Genomic DNA, 15,217 nt, shown 5'->3' on the forward strand with positions numbered 1-15,217 from the left:
CAGCCCTAATTAGGCACTGCAGTTCTGTCAAGCTTTGGATTTCTCCACAGGGCAAAGCGGTGTGCATGGTGCTGTTGGATACTTGCCATAAAAAGAGTTTGGGTGGTGGACTTATAGTATTTATAGCACGGCAACATATAGCATGTTAGTGTCTCTTGGCTGTTGTACTGTTTAAGCAACTCTGGCCAACATAGATAAAGTTGCATTTGCCAACACACATGTAAGCCATCACCCCCCCAAAAAATCTTTAGTTCTACTCTGGAAGCAAGAGAAGATGATGAACATAAGATGAACAAATAGGGTTATGTATGAAGGAAATACCAACCTGATCTGATTTTTTTCTATGTCTTACTAGTAACAGATATTTTGACTTCTCAAAGCTGGAAAAACACAGTTGGACTCAATAACAGTAGCAGTAACTCCTGCTCTGTCAAAATGCCAGCTATGCATCCAATCCATACTAGAGCTAACTAGGTCTACACTGCAATTTCTGGTGAGGATGCAGCAATTTCTGCTTGTCACATGCAGTTTTTTTTTTTTTTTTACCTTAGTCTTAATCTTTTAGCATTTAACATAGCATAGCAAAACCCCTATTGCAAGATTCACATTTTAAAACAACTCAATAGCTGGAAATATTAAAGAGTTAGCCAGAGGCGGCCTTTTCAACCAAGTCATGGAGCTAATGTCGACTGAATTAGCTTGCTACCTACAGATGATTGAATCTGCCAGCGACAGTTATCATCGCAGGCGGAAAAATCAATCGTGGCCAAGTAGAAATAAGAACGTTCCTCTGTCTGAAATGAAAGACCCATTCTCTTTGGTGTAGTGGTGTAAGTTCTGGTGTTAAACCTGTCACCGTTATCGTTGTAAACAGATTATGTGGCATGCAGGAACAAATTCAGGGAACAGGAGCAGTTAATCACGTTGGGGTTTAAGGAATTTTTCATGGGTAATTTAGATATGAACAGACGTGTAGGCTAGCCAGCAGCACTGTGAAAGAATCACTCAACGCACAGTATCAGAGCAATGTCAGGACAGGGAGGACGAGATACTTTGAAAGTCAAAAGGCTAAGGGCAAAGGAAATGACTCGAGCACAATGGTAGTCTGCTCAGTGTTCAATTATTGCTGATGAAAGGGACATTTTGTGGGGCGGACATCAGAGAGTGGGATTAGTGAAAGTGATTTCCTTGTCCTGGGCTGTTTGACAAAGTCTGCCTGTAATCCTCTTGAAAACTTTGCCGTCTTGGCTTTTCCTGACTGTTGGCTTTCCGCTGAGCTAAAGATGGCACACAGAGCAGTGAAAAAAAAAGAAGATGCCCACTTGTGATCAAAGCCGTACGCACAAAAAAATGTAGAGGGTATAATTTTTTTTTTCAATATTAATGTATTTTCAGGATCAGCTAAAAACTGAAGCGTGACCTAAATTCTAAATCTCCAGTCTGATTTGTTGGTGAGCTCACTGTAGCACACCACTGGCCTTCCTTCCCTCCTTATATAGTGGTTTAAAGACTGGTTCAATTGATTCATTAAGTATCCTATATAGGAAGCATACAATGATACTGAAGCATAGATGAAATGTATCATCTTGATTGTCCAGTAGCTGCTGATAACAAGTCGTTAACTTGAATAGAAAAGCCGGCTTTATGCATAATGATTCATAACTCTTAAAAATAATGATAAGGGCAACAAGCTATACAGTGTGTACAATATATGCATAACATCACTTGGTGTTTTTGTATAAAGAGGCTACGAAACTATGCACATCATTCCACTGTGTTGATGATGATTATTAAATGTTTAATGTAGAAATTAATAGTTTGGATATTGCTAAAAGCATGCAGTCTTTTCCATAATTATTTACACATGAATATTTTGGTAAATGCACTTTCTTCCCAAACACTTTAACTCCTCGACTATTAAAGATATATTCAGAGACATTAAAGCTTCAATTCTGAAAAATCAAAATAGGAGATTAGCTGAAATTGGTCTAATTCAAGTCTAATTTCAATACGCGTCTGTAAATGTGTGTTGTTGTTTTTTTTTGTGCCAGTGTCTCATCCAGTTCCATGATTCAGCCAAGTGGATCCAAAGACATGAGGATTTAATAAAACATACCAACATTTGGCAAACAGTCACCATTTGAATAAGGCAGGATTATAAAGATGGAGCATGGTGATAGCAATGAGATCCTGACTGCCTGAGGCTATCGCGGAGAAAAGATTTACCCCATAGTGTCCTTTCTGACAGGGAATGAAGAAAATAATACCTTCTTTCCATTTCACATTTCCATGTGAATAGCAAATCCAAAGATGGATGGATGGATGGATGGATGGATGGACGGACGGACGGACAGAGGGATGAACGGATAAATGGATGGATGGAATCATGTTGTTGCCCCAGTCAAGCCCCTGCTGAAATGTGTGTGAGTGAAATCAAACCACCTTCCCAGTTTCAACCATTGTTCTCTGACTGCGAGCCCTAACCTCACTGTGACAGGTACAAGTGAAAAGAGACTTTCCCTACAGTGATCAATACAGTACAGTACATTCATTTTATGGCTGATATCCTACAGGCAGCACCATCATCACCAGGACAAGTGCTGGTTGGATACAAACTGTTGGGGAACCTGACAGACTAGCTAACCTGGGGTGTTCATTTTGGATATCAAAACTATATTTGGAGGTTTCCTTTGAGGGTCTATGGTGTATTTTTAAAGGAACACTCCATCAAGGCCAACAGTGCTCAGTAACCTCCAGGACAAGTTTATCCTAGCTCAGTACAAAGGCTATAAATAGAAGTTAGCCTAGCTCCATTTGTGACCTTTGTGCTCCGTACGTTACTCAAAGACCAGCCGTAGGGATTTTTCAGTCAGTGTTTGGTTCAGTTTAGACACCAAAACTATACTTGGTTAGGTTTAGGAAAAATGGTTTGGGTTAGTAAATGCTGACTTGGTTTCATGTGAACACGAACAGCAGATTTCTAGTAGCAATATACTCCTACATGCAGAATTAGTGTGTACAAATCTTGCGAGAGTTTCACAAATCTATAGTCGCCATCTGGACACAATTTTAGTTGTTGTGCAGCAGAGGTTTCTCTTTTCAAAGCCATTTTTTGTAAAACAGTGTTTATTGTCTTGGCTACATGGCTGTGGCTCGGAGGCAGAGCGGGTTGTCCACTAATCAGATGATCGGCGGTTTGATCCCCTCCAGGCTGCATGTCGAAGTGTCCTTGGGCAAGATACTGAACCCCAAATTGCTCCCGAAGGCTGTGCCATCGGTGTGTGAATGTGAATGGATGGTTAGTTCCTAAAACTGATGAGCAGTTGGCACCTTGCATGGCAGCCAATGCCATCAGTGAATGTGTTTGAATGGGGTGAATGAGATATGTAGTGTAAAGCGCTTTAAGTGGTCTGAGGACTAGAAAGGAATATAATGGTATATAAGTACAGTCCGTTTACCATAAGAACATCTTTGCCTAGAGTGAAACCAACTTTTAAAACCGACTGAATTTCCACAGGTTGTGCCCAGCTTTTCAGCAACAGCACTAAAAACATCGCCCTGCTCAGTGCAACATACTGAGTGCCGAGGTCACAAATAGGGCGAGGTGGAAAATAAACTTTTAGACAAACTGTGGTCTCCATGGAAGTCTGACACACCATGCTCATCCATCAAACCAACCTTCACATTCTTACAGTACAGTTTCTGCCTCACTAACCAAGGGACATGCTGCTTCCTACATTGGCACTGAATATTGGCATTGGACCTAAATTGTGTGCAGCAGCATTGTCTAATGTTAATGAAATTGCTGTAGTAAAGATCTCCTCCAGACATGTTTTAATAAGTATTAAAGAACTAGTTAAAATTCTTAAAATGACATCTTCAACTTGTTCTCCCTCAAAAATCCAGAATCTATGAATATATGAATATAATATTGTTCATTTAAAAAGTTTAAGTGCTGGACAAAAGATGTTTCCTACTTCACTGAAAAGTCAAGTCTCGGTGTTTGTGCGACAGACAAACTGTGGACCATGTTTGGCTTTCAAATTAGTTGTGATGTCATAAAATCCAGCTTGTACGAACACATCTCAAACTCAGATTTGAGGTGAGAGACAGAGAAACTTTCCCCCTGTTAGCAGCCTCCAAACTTTGCACATACATCATCCTGCAGAGTGAAGCTCAAGCACCCAAGCGAAGTAACAATAAGCAAAACACATTTTTGACTGGAGGGGGACTTAAAGTTGCACCGGCAGTCTTTTCTCATTAATTCATGGTGCAGACTAAAAAATATATACATATACTAAATACAAGAGAGATTAAAACGAAAAATAAAACGAGCAAGCAGCTATGTAATCTATATTCTGCAGCGCACAAGATGCAGCAAAAACCATGAAGACAGTACAGGCAGCACAGCACACGAGACACTGTCATAGCATTAAGTTCAGGAGCAATCTGTGTCACAAGATTTCTAGCAGTTATATACATTGGAAGCAACAGCTGACAGACAGGTCTGTGTTTTACCCCCGGGGGCCAAAAATTGGAGCTCAAAGACCCAAAATGCTTCACTCTAAAACATTTGGTGTCACCCCCCACCACCCTCCGTCTCTGTGCAGCTGAAAAGTTTAGGTTGATTTTGAGCAGTAATAGCACTGGTAAAACTGATGTCTATGTCGGAAATATAGCAGCTTTTGTAGATCATTGGCAAGATCACGAGATCTCTCATTGAATTTTGATCTGAAACAGTGTCAAAGGTTGGGCAGGAAAACCTCTTTTAATCATGAACAAAACCTGACAACTCATTTTTCTCTCAATAAAATGACATTGAAGCGTATTATTGGACATTTTGTGCATCTATAAAAATATATATCTACACAATATTTTTTTAAAACCTCCCTAAATTATATGAAGATTGAACCTGCAGTGGTGAAGACCTTGTGTACAGTATGTGTCAAATTATTCAAAATCAAGGTGGATTACTGCTTTAATCTCCCCACTGGATTAAAATGCCAGAGACAGAGTCTGGGCAAATCCATAGCTCTCTATTCACAGAGGAGTGTTGGCCTCTACGCATATGTATAATCTGTTTAGTATTCCCAGGCAGGTCCACAGCATTTTCTTCAGACGCTCATCCCCTTTCTCTCCATCTATTGAATTGTAATAGGATATTTAAATCTAAAGAATGATGTTAGACATTAAGGGGTGAAGAAACAGTTCCCTGTGGTGGCCAATACTCCGCAGTCTAACAGGGGAAAACCCTGCAGAGATACACAGCACAGTGTTACCTGGTGACAAATGTTTGTTTCACGCATTGTGGTTTTCACACAACGGACACACAAATGGATATTTTATTAAATAATAAGGATTAATTCTCCACATGTGCTATGTAAATGCTTGACATTATACAGTAGATACATTTCCACATCCATGCACTGCTTTATACATATGCATATCTTATGTAGCAGAATCAAACCAGAGATTAATAAAAGTGCCTCTGTAATTCCATAAGCATTTTTTTTATCTTCATTGAATTAATTCTTGAAAAAAAACAACTTAATTATAAGATTTCCACAAAATCCCCAAATGCTTCAGGCTGATTTTCCATTCTCGTGTTTCACACCATCTCCCTTAATTATCCGCCCTTAAAGGAAACCTTCATCAGTCATAGGGGCACAATACATTCCTGTGTTTTCTCTATCACAACCATCAAAGAGAAATATGCTTAATATAGTCAATCATCTCACGCTCATGAGTGAATGATGGAAAAACTACAATGAAAGAAGTTTAGTCTGGTTGACTTTTGTTTGGAACGTCAGTAAGCAGTATACTATTGACCTTTTTCACAGCAGACATTTTGACATTTAGCAGAAGAAAAAAAAACACAGACCAGGTGTAATTAATAACACTGCAACACCGGGACACTTATAAACACCTGTGTTTTTCATTCAAAACTGCATTTCCACAGGACTCCCAGTATAAATTATCTACAGTAGAAATGATGGTTTGCTGTAACATTCAGAAAATGCTTGTTAATAATAACAACAACACCTTTAAGTGGACTGCAGTCAGCACCCTGTTGCTTGTGCTCATGCTCCATAAGCACAACCAAGCACAATCCTGGGCATTTGCCAGAAATGACATAGACTGAACGCTGAAGTGAACACTGAACGTCCCTCCATATTTTCACTATGTCATGTGCTATGTTTACAATGTCAGAAAATGCCACCATGTGAATGAGAGAAGCCAGATCTTCTACTGCAGACACACAATGCAGCTCACCAACAATCATCAAACATCATTTTCTTGCCAAGGTGGTAGCATACACGGCGGCCATCGATTCTGTTCACTCTCCTCCCAAGCACATGCCCATTCTCTTTTGACTTTGACTTGAACTTAATTGACTTAATGGACGTGCTCATTGAACTGTGCTGGGGAATGGACTAAGAAACATTAACATTGTGTGATATAGCGGAAGGCTAATCCCAACCTTTATTCCTTTGGTCTGGTGTCCTGAGGTGTTAATCTTTTATCCAGATGGTTAAAGTGGAACAGATATTACAATTTGATACTTTGTCAAACAAAATCATATGGAAGTGCACCCGGCTAAAATGTGGTTCGCTTCAGTACTAATAACTGTCATTTGGTTAAGTTGAGTGGATTTCGAACATGAAACAGGAAATCTCTTGTATTTTTTTATTATTATTTTTGTGCTAAATACTTGATACATACATGATGCCTTTTCCTGTGCAGTCACAGTTTACTTCATGCCGTTCGTCTTTTCACTTGTTTATTCTTCTCTTCCCTCCGCTTGTACAGTAGCTCCCCTCACACCCCTTTTCTAGCAATATGAAACAGGTTCTGTTCCGGTTCACGCACCTAGTTTTGAACCTTTTCAACCAAAAATAAATTGGTTTGGAAAAGGAGACTCTAGCTGGAACCAAAAAAATAGCAGGTTTTCCTTGACCTGAAGCACGGACCGTGACGCCATCACTTGGCATGTCTACAGGTACAAGAGAGGATGGAGAAGAAGAATGTTTAGTGGCCTGCTGTTGTCGTCATTGTAACACAGGAACAGTCGGCTCTAAGTCTGCATGCATGACTGGAACTTCTGATGAACACTCAACAGACCAGAACCATCTTCTCTGTAAGGTCCAATTTATTTCTCTTAAGAAGAAATCTCCATTTACCTTTTCATCTTGCAAAAGTCGTCTCCACAATACGATGCTTATTCTGGGATAGTACCTCTGCTGCTGCTGGGTTAGTCGGCCTGTATCAGAGAAATGCTTCATCAGCCAAGTGTTCTACGTCACGACCAGAGATATTGACAGTGTGTTGGCTGAAACAGTCACAGGACTGTTTCAGCACTTGTGCATCATGTACTTGCTTAGGATATTTGCCACACACATCCTTGAATGGACCTTTTCCATCAACAACAGCCTGCGTGACAGGATGCCATCCTTTTCTGTTGTGATAGGAGTGTGGTTCTGGTGCTATTATGGGGAAGTGGCTGCTGTCTATCGCTCCAACACAATGAGGTGCTTTCCATCTGTTGTTAAAAAAAGACATGGTCTTGATGCGGCACTTTTATAACTGCGCTCAAAAAGTCCTGAACACTATGGCAAACAGTCACAATACCAGTGACAAATAGGCGACTCGTGTCGGTGATGTCTTTATTTACTGGTATAAGCAAAGGGTTGGTGTTTTTTCTTTGCAGAATGGTGGCAACAAATGTAGTTAAAGGACTCCTGAAACACCTGAAAGTTGCTCATGAACAGCTTGTTGTTGAAGCCAGGAGCAATCCACCCTTGCTGCACCTGTATGCCTGCAAACAAAAACATTTTATATACCATTTGTCATCTTCAACTTCTTTTCATTAATAATGGCCTGTCTTTTGGATAAAAACACATCTGTACTAATAGAAAAATAAAAGCTTGCTACCACCATTTATTTCTGTTGTGTATTATACACTGTGCAAAGCGCTCAGCTGATGACGCATTCTTGATGCTGATGAAAACGTGGGCTCGTTTCTCAGGTTCTAACCCTTAAAATACACTGCATGTGGAACGGCTCCACCCCGGTGACGGAGCCAATACATTTAAATTTTAGTCAATGTGTCAGCTCACACAGTTTCCGGTCCCACTGCGTCACGGCTCCAGAACGACTGCGCAGCCCTCCGCAACACGTACGCGGAGCTTCTATTTTTCACGGACTCCGGAGCACGGTGCATAAATTCAGCGCAGAGCAAATTATGCGGGAAGGAAATCGGCTCCAAAATACAAAATAAAACCCTGGTTGTTTTTCAAAATAAAATACTCTGTGTTCACCACGGATCGAGTTTCATTACAAGAACACGTCATAATGGCTGGGGGCGACCTGAAGTCAACAGGTGAGGGGTTTTCAGGGGTCTTTTTACCCCGTCGACACCATGGATGAGAAGAAGTTGATTCTGGAGGTCCAAAATCAGATCTTGTGCATTCTCGCAACACTCGGTGGCCGTTCGCTGTCGTGAGCCGTTCTGGAGCCGTTCCGCATGCAGTGTATTTTAGGGGTAAGAGTCCTGAACAAAAACCGTTTCAGGCACTAATTTTTGGTGGAAAGACACTGTCAGAGTTCAGCACACTCACCTCAACCTCTTGCTTTTGACCTGCCATTCCTCACCTGCTTACCAGCCGTCACCGCTCCTCCTGCTCATCACCTCCTGACCCGCTCACCTGCTCACCCAGCTGCTCCTCATCAGTAATTAGTCACAGTATTCATGGATGAGAACTCAGTTGCTGCCAGTTCTGTGTTGCTGACTGGCTATTTTTTCCTGAACTTCTCAGCCTTTATTCTGTTGTTTTCCACACACCTGTTCTCATGAACATCTGCCTCTAAACAGTTCCTTGTGTTTTTTTTGTTTGTTAGTTTTCTGGTCATACACTGCTTCTGCCTCTGGGTTTAATCCTGAGTCACTATTAAACATCTAGCCAGTATGATGAAGATGGAGTTGACGGGTGTTGACAGGCACAGAGCTGGTGGCCTTTATGGTTTTATGGTGGTTTTATCTGCCTGCTAATTCCAGCTGAAATCCAGTGAATAGATCTTTTTCACAACAGATATTTTGTGTTGTCATAGCAGGAAAATGATGTTAAAAATGAAATATCATTCCATTTAGGTGAGCCACTTTCAGGGTGCTGGTATTGTGCATGCTGGCTCACTGGAACTGGGCCATCGCTAATACAATACTTTCACCTGTGCTTTTTTTCTGCAATGACAAGTCAAATTATCTGCTGTGAAACTGGTCTATATGTTGCACCTCACACTACAGGTGTAAATTTAGCAAGTACAAATGTAGGGAAAGAGTTGACTGATGTTTTTTCCAAACTAACACTTATTATTGCCTGCAATGTCTTTTCTGAAACATTAGTTACTAAATGTGGCTATGAGCTAATACGGGAGTTCAGTAGCAGTTGCGAGGGGAGTCTGGAAGGGCAATTCTAGACGGAATATGTACAAATGATTAATTATGATGCAAAAGACTGTCCCTTAATTACTTCCTTGGAAAGTAAACTGCTGAATGAATTTTCCAAAAAGTCGACTACACAGTCCAGTACTACAGCTTGAAGCGTTACCTTTTAATGGGCTCACCTGCTGTTTTTTTTATAAGAAGGATGGGAATTTGGTGCTTTAGAGTTGTTGTTTTTTTTTACTTTTATTGAAGCCAAAGTGACATTGTGCCATTAATACTAGCACAGAGCAACAGGATGGATTAAAGTGCAGGTGATAGGGCGTTGCACTTTAGATTCTAGGATTTGTTCGCTCATTTACTGCATGCAAAATGACCAAAACAATCCAAAAATGTGTCTTTCCAGTGAATTTATGGGACAGGGAAAGGGGAAAAGCACTAGAAAAATAGATATTTTCTACTTTTGATGGAGCTTAATACACAAGCCTCATTCATTCTTCAAAGTATATTCCACTCAAATCCTTTTTGTGGAGCTTCTTTCTCAACAGCTGTAACCTCATTACCGTAGACAAATATATGATCAGACACGTGATGTTATGAAGAAATTTGCTTTTTGAATTGACTAGACCGCTTTGGATAATTACCTGAGTGCCTCAGTGTGCTAACAAAAAGCTTATATTACTGTGTGATCACACACAGCTGATCCAGCTTTCATATCCACCTTTTTATTATCGAAGAAGACAGAACAAAATCAGAGGAACGGTGTCACTTTTCTAAAAACGTGTAAAGCAGGAGAAGGTCACTTGGTTTGAAAGTACTTTATATGGCACTGACAAATAAATTCTAAGTGGAATAAACCAAACCAGAGGACCATGTTTTTCTATTTAAAGCTTTTAAACATGATCCATCAGAGCTCCTTGACTTCACTGAAGGGCTTTTGAATACAATAGGATCGTTCCAGAAATACACATTTGCCAAAACCTTAATAATTTTAGCCGCTGAATGAAGCCTGACTTCCTGGCAGCAACATTTGATGAAGTAGCACTTAACCCATGCCTCCTATGAATTACAATCATAAGTGACTGTTCGTTGGATGATTTCCATTTAATGTCGTAGCGGAACTTAGTGCCGGATGTGTCTGTAAAGAGATTGCTAGCTCAGGTTTGCTTCCAGTCTCTCAGATGTGTAACATTAAAGGGTTCACCTGTACTGACAAAATCACAGTCAGCATTTTAATGTCTTTTAGCTTTTGCTTTTGGTTTCATCAGCATCATTTCCAGCTGTTTACAGCTAAAAAAAGCTGTGGAGACTAGACTGTAGGTAACGGCAGTGATTGATTGATTTAGATCTGTCGGCTGGCAACAAGCACAACTCCGAATAAATGTTGCTTAATCTCTGCTGGATATATAAATAAACGTTTGCTGACATTTTTAAATGAACAAGTGTATAAGGTAAACACTTCAATTCAACTGCTTCTAAGTGGTTAAAAAAAATCAGTGGTTATGTATACAATGATTTTACTGTGTAACCTCAATCATACTAGATTTAAGTGGCCACAAACAGCATACTAAAGGACTGAACTCTAATAGATTTGAAGTAAGATGACGAGAGATACAATACAGTATGTTATGTTTGAATATTATTCCTGCTGCTCATGTCCAAAACATAGATTGCTAATATATACATTGAGATACACAAATCTAAACAGAGTTAGTGGACAGTGTGCACTAGAGGTAAAACAGCTTGTGTTAGCTTGCATAACAACACAACACAACACACAAAATGTACTGTGGGCTATAATTATCGCTGAAGATAAACAGCAGATAAACAGATGCACATTCAGCATTAAACCACCATTTCCATTAATCTATGCCCTGTTTTGCCCAGTTTTATTTATTAACCTTTTGAGTTATTTGTTTTAAATATAGTGTTTGTTTAAAATATAAGGCTGGATGTATTATGGTTACAAGTGCGTTCCTGTAATAGTGCAATAATGCAGAAACCCCCCCAAAAAACTGTCACCTCATGATCTACATCACAAATATTTATATATTTTTTTATCAAGTTTAAAATTAACAGTGTACTTACTATTCGACTCTGTGACCTAAACTGTTGAGTCCCTGTCAAGCTGCTAAAATGTATAAATTCAGAGTTCACCAATCTCCACATCTCTTGCGCTCCAAATATGTCACAACCAAAACATCGGGGAGTCTTCGTCACATCCATCTCCCACACAAGATTCAACCGAGCTACAGGGAGGCTGTAAATTTGTCAATCTGCGAGAGACAGAGGCAGAATATTTCACTGGAAAAATACATGATGATAAATGATTGGGTGAAAGATAAACCATCTTTCACGAAATGATCACAATGGTTTGTGTGGGGAAAAAAGAGGAGCCTTGAAAACGGTCTATCTGTACTTTAGCAGAAAACATTTGTGCCCATGTCTGACACTCGAGATTCTCAAATAAAATTATACATACATTATATACATTCGAGGCAAGTCAAGTCAACTGTGCAGCAGCACTGCCACGATACTTCTACAGCCTTCAGTTTGTAATACAAAGATGCAAAAAAGATCGAAAAATGGCATGTACAGTACATAAACATGCTGTAGCACTGTAATTTAAACTTGTTTTGACAACTGCTTTTTATGTTAGAAACAGAATAACTGCATATGTTAAGGTGTGTTATGTACACAACAGGTTTGTCTAGAGCACTAAAATCTATACAGCATACAACATCCTGTGTTGTTGGTTCCCTGGTTTAGAAAAAACTGCACACAAACACACAAAAAATAAATAGCAGGGAGAAAAAGCAGCGGAGTACAGATCCTACTTCCAGGAAAAAATATGCAATAGGCAGCACATGTACAGACAGAAGTACGGTTATAATGATGTAAAAATACAGTACATACAACAATATACAAGTATATACAGTACACAATATATACGTGTTATTAGCATTCAAGTGTGGGTCATGCTGACTGAATCTATAGAGCAGGTAAATCTGCTCTGTCTACACACACAGACATGTCCATCATCCATAACCTTCATTCAGTTTTTAACAGTACAAAAAGAGTTTGAAATAAAATAGATCGCTCCACTTGATATTTTTAGGATGACAGTATAAATCAAATACCAGTTTATATTTCATTCATGGGCTTTGTTTTTCTTTTTGTAAACTGTTTTCATCTTGTATATTTTTTTTTATTATTTTATACAGTGTCTTTTAATATATCCTGAGTCCCTGCAATTAAAAATCTACTTGTAGTCTGTTTTCTTTCTTTTTAATAAGAACTTCAGTCATTAAAAAAGGAGAAACATAATGCCAACTAGCAGTAGGCTCTAATTTCATAAAAAGCTGTTTTTTGGTAAAAAGAAATCACAATCGGCCAATCCTGACAGCCCCACTTTAATCCTCTGGCACTATCGTACACAGCCTACATAAAACCACATATGAATATCACATATCTTTTTCATTTTTTTCATTTTAAACATTTGTTTACAACCTGAATGATTCCTTGTTAAATGCACTATGATTTTACATTTCCTCGACCTCCTCCTTCTGTATGTTTGATAATCTGTTTATTTATCCAATATCCAATATTATCCTATATAGTCTGAGGCCGTAAGAAGTCGCATCCAGTGGCTCAGCGTTTGGAATCAAACGCACAAATCGTTTTATCATAATATTTAGCCAGGTTTAAAGGAAATGTGGCAAATCTTTCTACAGCAATGTGGCATCCAAACAACAGAAGGTGACTAGAAATGAGAATCGGTGCACTATTTCCTAGACTCTCAAAATCTTAATGGTGATTGACAGCTATAAACACCTACATACATAAAGTGGAGTTCAAAGGGGGTTCATTTGCATCCACAACAAGATGGTTTTTGACAATTTCCCAGCTGCTCACTGTAGGAAACTTTCTAGAGATAATGATCCTCCCTGACAGATTTGGTGCAATCAAACTTGTTTCTGCAGGTTCTTTTCATTGCGCATAATCCATCCTAGCAAGGGCATTTTCAAAGCTAGAAAGTAAGAAACTTGTACAGCTCGGAGAAAACTTGCATGTCCAAGAGAAAAGATGATAAAACTGTGAAATTACTGTATATCTTCTGAAAGAGGCTCTAAAATGCCTACAGCTTCTGAAAGGAAATATAAAATGTCGCTATGTCGCCATTTACCCAATGGAGCAACTGCATTACGGTAAAGAAATTTCAATTTTGTCTTTTCTTTTTATTTAGAATACCATTTTCTGATGACCAGCACCTCAAAGACAGATGCAGCTGTCAAAAGGAGCTGGTATGTTTGAAGTTGTCCAAAGGAAGAGAGAAACCCAGGCAGGGAAAGATAGAAACAGAGACAGGTTGACAGATGGAATGAGAGACGCCAGTGATTCATAGCATGTCAAAGAGCCTTGTGATGGTGAGGCAGGGGGAAAAAAAAGAGAGAGAACCTCAACCTCACCCCAAGAACAGTGGCATTGTTGTTCTCTTGATCATTATTCCAACCACATGTAGTCTGCATGTTGATGTGATGTGGTGTTAATGTTTGAACTGGCGCACCTTACATCTCAATTTGCAAACAACAAAGGGGAGTGGCATGGGAATTATAGTGGATAGATTATTGTCGAGTGAATAACTGCAGAAAAAAGGAGAACTGTGCATACTGGGTGCATGTCGAGGTTAGTGTGGCTTTCTATTTCGCTGAGAACAATCTAAAAACACAACAGGCTGCTAATATTTTATTAATGTGTGGTGCAAATAAATTCAGTTTCATTCTACAAAAACACTTGTTCTCTAGGTTGTCATTTATTGGATGACAAACAGTATGTACTGAAACAAATACTGTAATTGGCCCGGTGTTGTGTTTTGTATTTTTCTTGTCAACATTAATAGCCATTTAGACTTGCAATTACTGGCTGTGTTGGTGAGGGCATGTTGCTTCAGTTACTGGTGAAACAATGAAACAAACACCGCTGAGTGGTTTCTAACGTTAGATTATAACATGTGCTCTTGAAAAAAAGTGATTGACAGCCATTTTATCACAGTGCTAATTACTTTTTTCTATGTTGTGACAGTTATTAAGTAAACAGTAAAAATATGGCTTTCATTTTACAAAGTAATCTACCGGAAAATATGCGCTCGCATATATTTAATTGGCCACCAAAGCGCCCTGCCAGATAATATTGCAACGCACTTACAGCGAAAGTCAAACCAGGTTAAAGTTATTTGCTGGGCAGTGCTGCATGTTTTTATGCCCCGTGTTCCCACATTACTTATTACTTCTTTATTTTTCATATCATGTCTGTGGCACTCAGCCCCAAGCCCATTTATCTCTACTGAGCCCAACAAAACAAAGTGCCCCTAAACCTGTAATAACTGATTATTTTTTGGCCACTTGGGGGCAGCGGAAACAACTTGATATATCATCACCTTAAAGTTTATAATGGTAGTGCACATTATCATTAATTTGGGCGCCCTCCTCACTCTCCTGTTAGCTCCGTTCAGGGACTGACGCTATAGAGAGTGAACTAAAACAATGATACTGCAGGACGGACAACTAAGCAAGGAAGTGAAACTTGCTCTGTGAAGCTGCAGATTCGTTTAGGATCTTAACTTCGAGCGGCACCTTTCACACGGCCATTTGATACATTATTTCAAACATATTGATTATGGCCATTTTAAATGTAGTCAGTAGTCAAGCTCAACAATTTCCCATAATTTGCAGTGGTTATCTCTGTCACCTCACAACAAGAAGATTTCTGGTTTGAATC

At 39.3% G+C, this 15,217-nt stretch overlaps 1 long non-coding RNA gene across 2 annotated transcripts; it reads right to left on the reverse strand.

Moving 5' to 3' along the window:
- Window positions 1–6,713: 6,713 nt before the first annotated feature.
- LOC113744049 (uncharacterized) lies at window positions 6,714–8,670 on the reverse strand. 2 transcript variants are annotated; one of them, XR_003461249.1, is made up of 5 exons: window positions 8,619–8,670; window positions 7,630–7,816; window positions 7,375–7,540; window positions 7,182–7,261; window positions 6,714–6,994 (listed from the first exon to the last, which is right to left on the reverse strand). It is a non-coding gene; the product is annotated as an uncharacterized LOC113744049 (long non-coding RNA). The 2 variants fall into 2 exon arrangements; XR_003461248.1 differs by having other exon boundaries at window positions 7,182–7,540.
- Window positions 8,671–15,217: the final 6,547 nt, after the last annotated feature.

Source organism: Larimichthys crocea, chromosome II (assembly GCF_000972845.2).
Source record: "Larimichthys crocea isolate SSNF chromosome II, L_crocea_2.0, whole genome shotgun sequence".
NCBI classification, from domain to species: Eukaryota; Metazoa; Chordata; class Actinopteri; family Sciaenidae; genus Larimichthys; species Larimichthys crocea.